Here is a 10,534-nt window from a genome sequence, read left to right on the forward strand (position 1 = left end):
GAAAATTCAGAAACCACTTTCCACACCTACCTCTGACATGCTCTAATTTACAAGACGGCCCTCTTCAGTAGTGGAGCTTACTACTGCTTTAAAGAAGGAGTGGAGTACAATACCACCAGCTTTCTACTAGAAATTAGTAGACAGTCTTCCACGTCAATAAGACCAATGGCGGGCCAACACACTGTTAATTTTTTGAAATAAAGACATGTTTTATTTATAACTACCAGTGTCCCATGATTTTGGTAGGATAGTGTATATATATCCAGTAGAGTTAGTTTAAATAGTTTCATAAATAGTGTTGCAGAAGGTACTAAGCCTCCCTTATCTCTTGTATCTTCCGAAAATGTTTCAACAAGTTCATTTCATTATTTGTATTAAATTCTACAGGAGGTTTATTGCTGTTTTTACATATACATTGTACTCTTCAAGTTTCAAATTTCAGTCTGAAATCGTAAAACTCCAATTTTTATGTGCCCTTGTTTCTTTGGGTTTAGATCTTCCAGTGTCTCTTTACGGATTTTACCCTAATCAAACTTCTCCACTTGGAATGATTACTTTACATCAGACAAGAAACCACAGGATCAGTGAAACCGAAAACGGCAGCGGGAAGTGGAGCTTTCAGGATGAAAGTAGGAAGAACCGGCGGAGACGGACGGCTTTCACCAACGAACAGCTGCTGGAGCTGGAGAACGAGTTTCATTGTAAGAAATATTTGTCTCTCACGGAGCGCTCCCAGATTGCTCATTCTCTTCAGCTCAGCGAGCAGCAGGTAAAAATATGGTTTCAGAATAGGCGCGCCAAGTGGAAAAGAATCAAAGCTGGTCTGACTTCAGGACGGACACCACCTAACTCCCACACACACAAAATTGTTGTTCCCATCCCTATCCACGTTAGTAGAATGGCCATCCAAAATCAACACCAACGGTTGGAGAAGTCTGTTGCTAAGTGAGTCGAACCTAAACTATTAATATATTTAGTTAATCTTATCAAACATGTAAAATTTGTTTAAGAAAGAATGGTAATTTATTTTAATAATTTTATCTGCGAAACAACTAAAAAGTTATTATTTATACAAAATAATAAATTATCAATTGTTATGCGATTAAGTGGAATATGGAAAAAATTACTAATATCAACATTAAAAGTTTTCTCTTCATGCTGTTACATTAAAAATATGCGAGTTTTTAAGAATTATCGACATTTATTATGTGCTAAACAATAGGTTTCACGTAATTGTTAAACCTTCCGGTCATTGTTAGACACTAAAATGATTTCTATAAGCTAGAACATCTCTGCTAGGCGGTTGAAGCATAGCAGTAATATTTGTTGCAAAAAATGGTGTGCTGGTTGAATATAATTATTCAAATAACGTTACCTTTTTACTGCTTGAAAAGTGTGAAATCCAACATAAATTCGAAACAATTAAGTAAAGAGTAAGTCACTTAGTGATAGTAAAATGTTGAAGGTTTATTTACATGAAGTATACGTTTTGTTCAAGAGCTTTGCTGTTAAAATACTTTATAATTCATGAAAACGAATGCAAAAGGAATATCTGTTTTGCAAAGCATAATTTATGCCAATTCTCAAATATGATATTTATCTTAATTTAATGTGGCTATGGGAACTTAACTTTTGTTTCGTAAAATTTGGATCAGGGATAATGTTGGTTTTCTAAATCACAGAGGTATGTGTGTGGCGGTGAAAGTGCACTAAGGGGTTAAGGTTACAGAGACATTTAATTGAGAAGAACGTTAAAAAGGTTAAGAAAAAATCTAAACTCCAATCTTGTAACGAAAAGATATATACATTTATTTTATCTTTATTTTGTTTTATATTTACTTAAAGTTTTTTTTTTAAAAACCAATTTCTGACTTTCGCCATTACAATGCTATTATTGGTTTGTTTCTGAATGTGGCCATGTCGTTTATAATATTTTAAATTGATAATGCTAGATCTAAATTATTGTCGATTTCCGCTTAAAATCCGTGTTTTAGAGCTTTTATTATATACAAAATGAATAATAAATAATAAATTCTATTCTATTTGAAGCTTTGTACCGTCAATTTTGGTTTGTGTTTTAGTGAACGCCCCCGAAGAAATGGTAAAACAAAACGTTGAGTGTTTAATTAAATAACATCGTTTTGGTGCTATAAGGTCGTTATACATCTTCTATACATCAATATGCACTACAGAAATTAAATAATGAAATAGCTACTGTCATATAAGGTTACTTCCTGTTAAATAACTTTACTATGTAAAATTAAATAATGAAATAGCTACTGTCATATAAGGTTACTTCCTGTTAAATAACTTTACTATGTAAAATTAAATAATGAAATAGCTACTGTCATATAAAGTTACTTCCTGTTAAATAACTTTACTGTGTAAAATTAAATAATGAAATAGCTACTGTCATATAAGGTTACTTCCTGTTAAATAACTTTACTATGTAAAATTAAATAAGGATCATCCAGTAATGATTTTATGTTCGATTATCTCACACAAGTTTAAATGTTGAGAATATTTATTTTGTAGATGTACGTTGTTATAGTTAATATTTTCAGGCACTAATGAAACATATATTTATGTAGTTGTTGCAGAGAAGCTAGCATTATGTATTATTTATGAATAGACGTTCTTCGTTGTAATATAGCCCCCCCCCCAGTGGCATAACGGTATGTATATAGACTTATATTGCAAGAAACCGGGTTTCGATACCCTTGATGGGCTGAGCACAGATAGCCCTTTGTGTAGCTTTGTGCTTCATAACAAACAACAATCGTTGTAATATATATATACCTATATATGTTTTGATCAATGCGAATTATATACATTACTATAAAAGTAAATAATGAAGTAGTTTCTTCATTCAAGTCAAAGTTATCTCAATGTAGATGCAAGAATATATTGTTAGCAATTGAAACTAGGATTTATTCTTGACCAATGACACTTTTAAACTCGGTTGTTTTAAATTCCAGTTGAAGCTAGGATTTATTCTTGACCAATGACACTTTTAAACTCGGTTGTTTTAAATTCCAGTTGAAGCTAGGATTTATTCTTGATCAACGACACTTTTAAACACGGTTGTTTTAAATTCCAGTTGAAGCTAGGATTTATTCTCGATCAATGACACTTTTAAACTCGGTTGTTTTAAATTCCAGTTGAAGCTAGGATTTATTCTTGACCAATGACACTTTTAAACTCGGTTGTTTTAAATTCCAGTTGAAGCTAGGATTTATTCTTGACCAATGACACTTTTAAACACGGTTGTTTTAAATTCCAGTTGAAGCTAGGATTTATTCTCGATCAATGACACTTTTAAACACGGTGCTAGGGTGACCATAGAATGCAAGGAAACCTGGAATCATATAGAACTTCAGAATGAGCTTCCAAGAACAACTCATTGCTGGTGTGAGATATCTTCTTGCAGCTTTAATGTCTCTTATCATTGGACCAGACTCTGTCTTTATCTTACTACAGCCTATGTCAACAATGCTTCCGCCTAACGTTGCCTGAAACAGGAGGTGAAAGCATCTGCTTTTCTTATGGCATGTTAGATCACTGGTAAATGAACTGCCTATAGATTGCTGAGCAACAAAGACAGCAAAACAATTTGTTCCAACTGATGTCTCATTTGGAAAACTATTGGAGCCCAAGTCAAGCCTTGTTACTGACTTTGAAGAGCATGGCTGACAGCTTACATCATAGGTTTTGGTGGTCATTCCAGCTTTTTTAGGATTGGGAGATCTAGCATTGGTGTTCCTTATTGTGCAGCATTAATTTGAACAGTTATTTATTCAAAGAGGGATGAAGTCGCAGTATTTTGTAATTATATGTGATTAACTATCCAGATTTACGCTGGAATATTCATAGTTGCAGTAAACAAAGTGGAGGTAACTAAGGCCAGTGGTAATTTTAGGGTTGTATCAATCACACCATGACCCAAATTTAGTATATTAATACCAACATCTGAGGTTGATGGTTGGAATTGTATAAACAATCTTGATCCAACACAGTAAAACAACTCTGTAACTTTTAATTTGTATGCCAATGTATTTGTGAGACAAAATTGCTGGTGGGTTCAAATAAAAGTGACTCACCACAATATAGATACATGAAATGCATGTCCAATAAAGCAACTGCTACATTAGCTTTCGTATAGCAATATGGACATAGCCAACACTGAAATGCAGTTTATGTTGAAGGATGGAGTTATACAAGTTTTGAAGAGTGTTTGGTCGTCTCCAGTAGTAATTGTCAGGAAAAAGGACGATATGTCAAGATTCTGTGTTGAATTTAGCTGGACGAATGCCTTTCCCTTACTATGAACAGATGAATGTTTGGCTATGTTAGAAGGTTCCTATTAGTTCAACACTTTAGATCTGGCATCTGGGTATTGGCAATTTAAGCTGGGTGATGAGAGCAGAACTAAGACTGCTCTTACAACGAGAGATGCCATGTTTGAGGTCTGTATCATGCAATTCAGCCTGTGTAATGTGACCACCACTTTTGAGAGGATAATGGAGCTTACACTGAAGGGGCTGCAATGGGAGTTATACCTGGTCTATGTCGATGATATTTTATTGTTTTGTTGCATATTCGAGTCTGCAGCTGAGAATCTGAGAATGTTATTACAGTGGATAAATGAATAAAGCAAGCCTCAAATTGAAATTGGAAAATGCATAATATTGTACATAGAAATAAAGTTTCTTGATAATTTCACGGGTATAGATAGTGATAAGACCTTAATCTGTGACCAAATGAGAAGTCCACAGTTTCCTTGGTTTCACCTCATATTACCTAAACATTGTGGCCAACTTCTCTAACATATCAGTACTGTTGTCTGCTTTCAAATAATCGAGATGCACTTTGGATGGAACAAGGAATGTAACTAAGCATTTCTGGATGCTATAGCACTGGCATATTCATAACAAAATAACACATTTCTATTAGGCACTGAAGTTCAAAACAATAGAATCTGAGCAGTATTATCACTTTTACAGAATTGAATAAAATGTGTAATAACTTACGTTAGTGATACAATCACAGCTTCTGAATGTTGATAATGTCCAACAAAAAAGAGCTTCTTGCAGTTGTAGAATGCCACGTAGACCATGCTTCAGTGGAATGTCTAATGAAAAGGTGGTAACACGTTGGGTAACAACACTGCAAGAATATTACTTTGTCATAATGCATTGCTCAGGCATACAACATGTAAATACAGATGGATTGTCTTGCTTCATGGTAAGTCTCTTTCAGTTTGTGGGATATCCTGATCCAGGATATAATGTTGGGGTTGAAATCATTTCTGCCATAACAATGCCAAGCATTACAGTAGGAGATTCCACTAGTGGAGAGATACCACAATTAATGTCTTCGAGGCTCCAGAAAAAGCAAGTGAAGGATGCAGATCTAGCATTGATGTTCCTTATTGTGCAGCAAGGTAAAACCTGACTAATACAAGTAAATAAACAGAGCATGCGACACTTGTATGGTGAGTTATGAGCATAGGAAAGTGTGCTGTAGCATTTTTATAAATAATAAAGTTATGGTTATCAGATTGTGCTGTAGCTAGTTGTTCACAGAGCTTAAAGGCAAGATATGCTCAAGATTTTGCATAATATATAATACAGACTGGAGAGTACTTGTGCTAGCATTCACTTGCAGTCTTTCTTGTCTGAATTCGAGTTCAGATGTTTTACACCGGTGTGAATACTATATGAGGTGTGTCACCTGCAGAAAGAATTGGCTGAGGCAGGGTAACCTCCAATAGAGAATTGTTGGCTCTCTTTTACAGAGAATAGCCTTGGATATTGCTGGTCCATTTCTAGAGACCGAGAGAGGTCATCAGTACATAATTATCACCATTGACTCCTTCACGAAGTTGGCAAGACTTATCCACTGGTTTATACCTCACACAATCCATAGCTGATGTATTGGCAGAACACCGGAAAGGAAAGTTTGGAGCAATAACTGAATAATACACACATGGATCAGGGAGATAATTTCATTAGCCAATTGTTCTCTAAGTTATTTAAAGTTATAGGTGTGGTTTAAAGTTATAGGTAATGGCTAATACAAACTACCAAGCATAAGCTTGCCAAGTGTGCTAATCCCAGCCAAACCAACTGAGATGAGCACTTACTCTATGTTAGGATGACATACAGAGCAACTGAACAGAAATATATAGACTTTTCATGTTTGAGCAGGAAATACTCTCCACTGAAGAGATGTGTCGCCCTCCCCCACAAGCAGACATCCCACAATATCTATAAAAAATTGTGAAGTGGTTAATATCTGCCTTAATCAATGTACAAAAATTCACTCATCAACAACAAAAGAAGTGTCATGACAAGATAGCAAAGGAATGTATGTTACAGTGCGAAGATTGGGTTTGGATATGGCATATGTCAACAGCATGGAATCAGCATGTCTCTGGCATATTGATACATTAATCTAGAAGTTACAGTGGATACAAGGCAAGCAAAACTGCATGGTACATGTTCATAAGCTATATCCACATATCACAGAGAAACTTCTGATGCACTGGTTTCACCAGGACTCTGAGGTGGAGACCAAAAAGCTAGAGGAGGATGTGAATGCATACTCAACTGAAAATACTTATCTGGCTGTCCAGATGAGGAATTGCTGGAGTTAAGAAGCAAAAGAGAGCTCCAACAGTTGTCTGAGCCACTGATGTCAGCCTCCTGATTGATATGGATGGGATTAGATGATCACCAAGAATTAAGACAGTCATTGTTTGTAAGATCACTGACTGAAACGAAGTAGTGACTCTTGTGTTCCAAGCTATCAAGTAATATATGAACTACACTGTTGAATATACATTTGATTATTGCACATTTAGGGTTAGAGTGGTTTGTTGGATGTAAGAGTAATGAAACTGAATAGACTTAGTCACCCTTGCTTTCCAAGTTATGAAGCAAAGTTTTATTAAAAGAGATATCCACTGGACTTTGGATGATAGTTGCTCGATTACAAAAGCTAAGATGGGTGGAAGTAGTAGAATTATTGTCTGGTACATTAACAGGTTACATTACTGACGATGATAACTAGGAGTTAGAAGACTCAGTTAAATGGCATTGTGACCTTTGCTTTCTGATCTATCAGGTGGTATTTCATGGTATAATGTAAGCAGCACATTTTGTGATTTCCACTTCATTAACTTCATAAGATAGGATGGCTAGGTAGTTGAAATGACTTAAGGGGTTTTGTGACCTTTCCTTTCTATATCAATTTCCTGATACAAAACGTCATCTGGTATTTGAGTGAATCATTCCCTTGATCTAGTTGAGTTATGAGAATTCTACAGATCATGCTACCTGATACTTGCTAGACTCTCTCCTGTAAACCTGGAAAGTATACTGATTCTACATGCAGTGAGTGAGTTGCGTTTCCTCTGATTGTAAGTGACATACAATAGTAACAACATGAGTATTATTCCTGGCCGACGAGAATTTAAGCTGAAACGTTATTTCATGTGAAGTCTGCCAGTAATTACTTAGTTCACGATGCCAAAATTGAAAACAAGTTGCATTTGGCAGCATATTTCAGGACTACTGCTACTAAGCTGTAACTTTGAAATTTAACCTGAGAAGATTGCCAAAGTAATTTATGCAGGAGCATAGTATGTAATATTGTGTAATAGGAATATATGTATATAGCAATGTAAGCATATAGATGAGTAAACATATGTGCATGGTCTTGCACATGTATATAAACATTACTTAAAATCATTCAGGAATGGTACAACGTGAATACGTCAATTACATAAAGAACACAAAAGAAAACTACATGTGCATGGAGACAAATGATTCTATGTAAGATGCTAAGACTGTGATATGAAGCTAAGTGTGACAACTGATCTAGATGGTATTATTTGAAAATATAGTGCACCTGTAATTTTGACAAGTAGTGATTTTTTCATAGAAGAGATATGAATAGTAAAGAAACTCACATTATGTCCGAGAGAAAACATTTTATCTTGTGTTTTTCATAAAAAGTCGTGCAAAATATTTTGAGTGGATTGAATTGGAATGTTTATGAGTGTTTACAGTTATCAGTAGTATTTGAAATTCACAGACAGTAACTTAGATATCATAACAGATAATAAGTTAGTGTAACTATTGTTTAATTTGATTGTGTTAGGATATTTCAGTCATGCAGATTGATATATTTTAACAAGCACACAGTTTTACTGAATATTTTCTTGATATTGTTTCAGAGCAAGATGCAGTAATAATGTACGAAAATGCAAGATGTAAGTGTACTATGGTAGGCAGAAAATAACACCCTCATAGCGAAAGCTTTGTAAGTTGTAACAAAAACTAGTACTAAACCTGTACCTGGAGGAAGGTCATTAAGGAAAGACAATACAAATATTTGTGGATTCTAAGGGTTAGTTTCTGCCTAACCAGAGTCAGCTCATGTGTGTAGGTACTAGTTTGCATTCTCTACCCCAATCCTTCTCTGCTCTGGAACCATGTCAGGAAGGAGAATTATGCCAGGATAGTTAGAGAGTAGGCTGTGTTGTCTGACAGGGATAACAAAGGGCAGAGCAGATAGAGGTATTCGTCAATTAGAGACCCAATGATGCTTGAGGATTGGGAAGTTCATAGGCATTAGGGATTAATCTTCTGTGGACGATATAAGGTGTAAGTACACGTAAAGCCCATAAAAATGTCATTTGAAATGGCTCTAATAGGTATTAGAGCAGATTATGGTTGTAACTGAGTAGTTATAACCCTTTTCAAATTACGCACCAAACTGGACATGTGACCAATTTGAAAATCACCTGACTTTGCATTTTTAATCCTAACCTTATCTATGTAAGATAAAATTCTTGGTGCTTCTGACTATCTTGTTCTTCAACGAGCCAATGTTTTTTTCTCGAAGCATTCTACGTTGCATGGCAGACTATCAATGGCAGACTATTGTGAGGAAATGCCAACTTAGATATATATATTTCAACCAGAGCAGACCAGTTAATGGTCAATCTCTCTGCCACTTGACTGGTGAAGTAGACATAAGATGTCAAATCAGAATAATACTGACATCAGGAATGTAATGACAAGTGCGAACTTGGGAACTCTATCATCAGGAAATTTCTGGGCAACTTCTTGATGTAAATTGTGTGAGTTTATCTTGTAAATTATTTATTTATTTACTCAATTTTTTCTTTCCTTCAATATATATATACATGTAGATATTTTAATGGAATATTCTTTTGTATATACGTACATAGTTACCTTAATTAGGTTTTGTTTTCTCATTTGTGTAAAGGGTTTCATTTTATGTATCTAAGTTAGTAAGAAACATTATTTTTCAAGTGCTTTTCTTTGAAGGGATTGTTTTATTTTGATCTTTGTAGGATCATTTTATGCTGTTCCTTTTATGCCACCGTGAAGAGTTTATTTTATATCTTATACTAGGCTTCATTTCATGGTTTTTATTTTGTATCATATTGAAATTATGATTATGCTATGTTTGTTAACAATTTTAATTTAGTAATGTCTATCTATGGTAAAAGGTTTTCATTTTGTTCTGTGTTATGTACTTATGCAGGTGATAAACTACCTAAAGGTTGTAGGTAATCTTTGTTAAAGGATTATTTTAATATGCAATTTTCTGTGCAAAAAGGTTTATACGTGTGTATGCTTGTGATTTCTGTTAAAGGGTTTATTTTTGCATTTTGAATTATTCCTTGTTAAAGTTTATATATATATATGTTATTTTATTGTTTAAAAATGTTTAATTTTTGTATTTCATATTATTGAATTACTAAGAGTTTTTTTTTATTATTATTCGTTGATTATTTTATTATTTACTGTGTTATCATTTTTCGCGGGAGGTATTATTGTAATTCTGCATATTGTACAAAATCGTAAACGACAGCAATGTCTTACACTGGTGGGACAGATAATATCTCGAAATCAATGCCTCCTCTTTGTTGAATGAGAACGACCAATTAGTGGGTAGCACTAGTCCCTATAGGTAAATCTGATGTTTCTGGTTAAGTAAGAAATGACTGTTGACGGGAAAACATATATCCCATTGAAGGTGACCATCCTGTGTCCAAACGCAAATAAATACACTGTGTTTTGTGTCTGTGATTTTATAAATATTGGTTAGTTTTTTTGTTACCCGGTGGGATAGTTGTAAGTCTACGTACTTACAACACTAAAATATGGGGTTCAAATCCCCGCGATAGACACATCAGATGGTCCAATGTAGTTTGCTCCAAAACAAACAAACCAGTCTCTTTATTTCTTAGCTTGAAACCCAGCATCACTTTTTAATTTATTATCCAGATCCTCCCGTTATAAAGCAGACCGATCTCATTTTCATTGAGGAAGTCGCGTTAACATGAAAATACCACAAGGCTGTAACATACAGTATTTAGTTAACACTAATCGCTCCAGAATTATTTTAGATCACCTAATTCCCTCGTTCGTTCGTTTTTGAATTTCGCACAAAGCTACACAAGGGCTATCTGCGCTAGCCGTCCCTAATTTAG

Source organism: Limulus polyphemus, unplaced genomic scaffold (genome assembly GCF_000517525.1).
Source record: "Limulus polyphemus unplaced genomic scaffold, Limulus_polyphemus-2.1.2 Scaffold400, whole genome shotgun sequence".
Taxonomy (NCBI): Eukaryota; Metazoa; Arthropoda; class Merostomata; order Xiphosura; family Limulidae; genus Limulus; species Limulus polyphemus.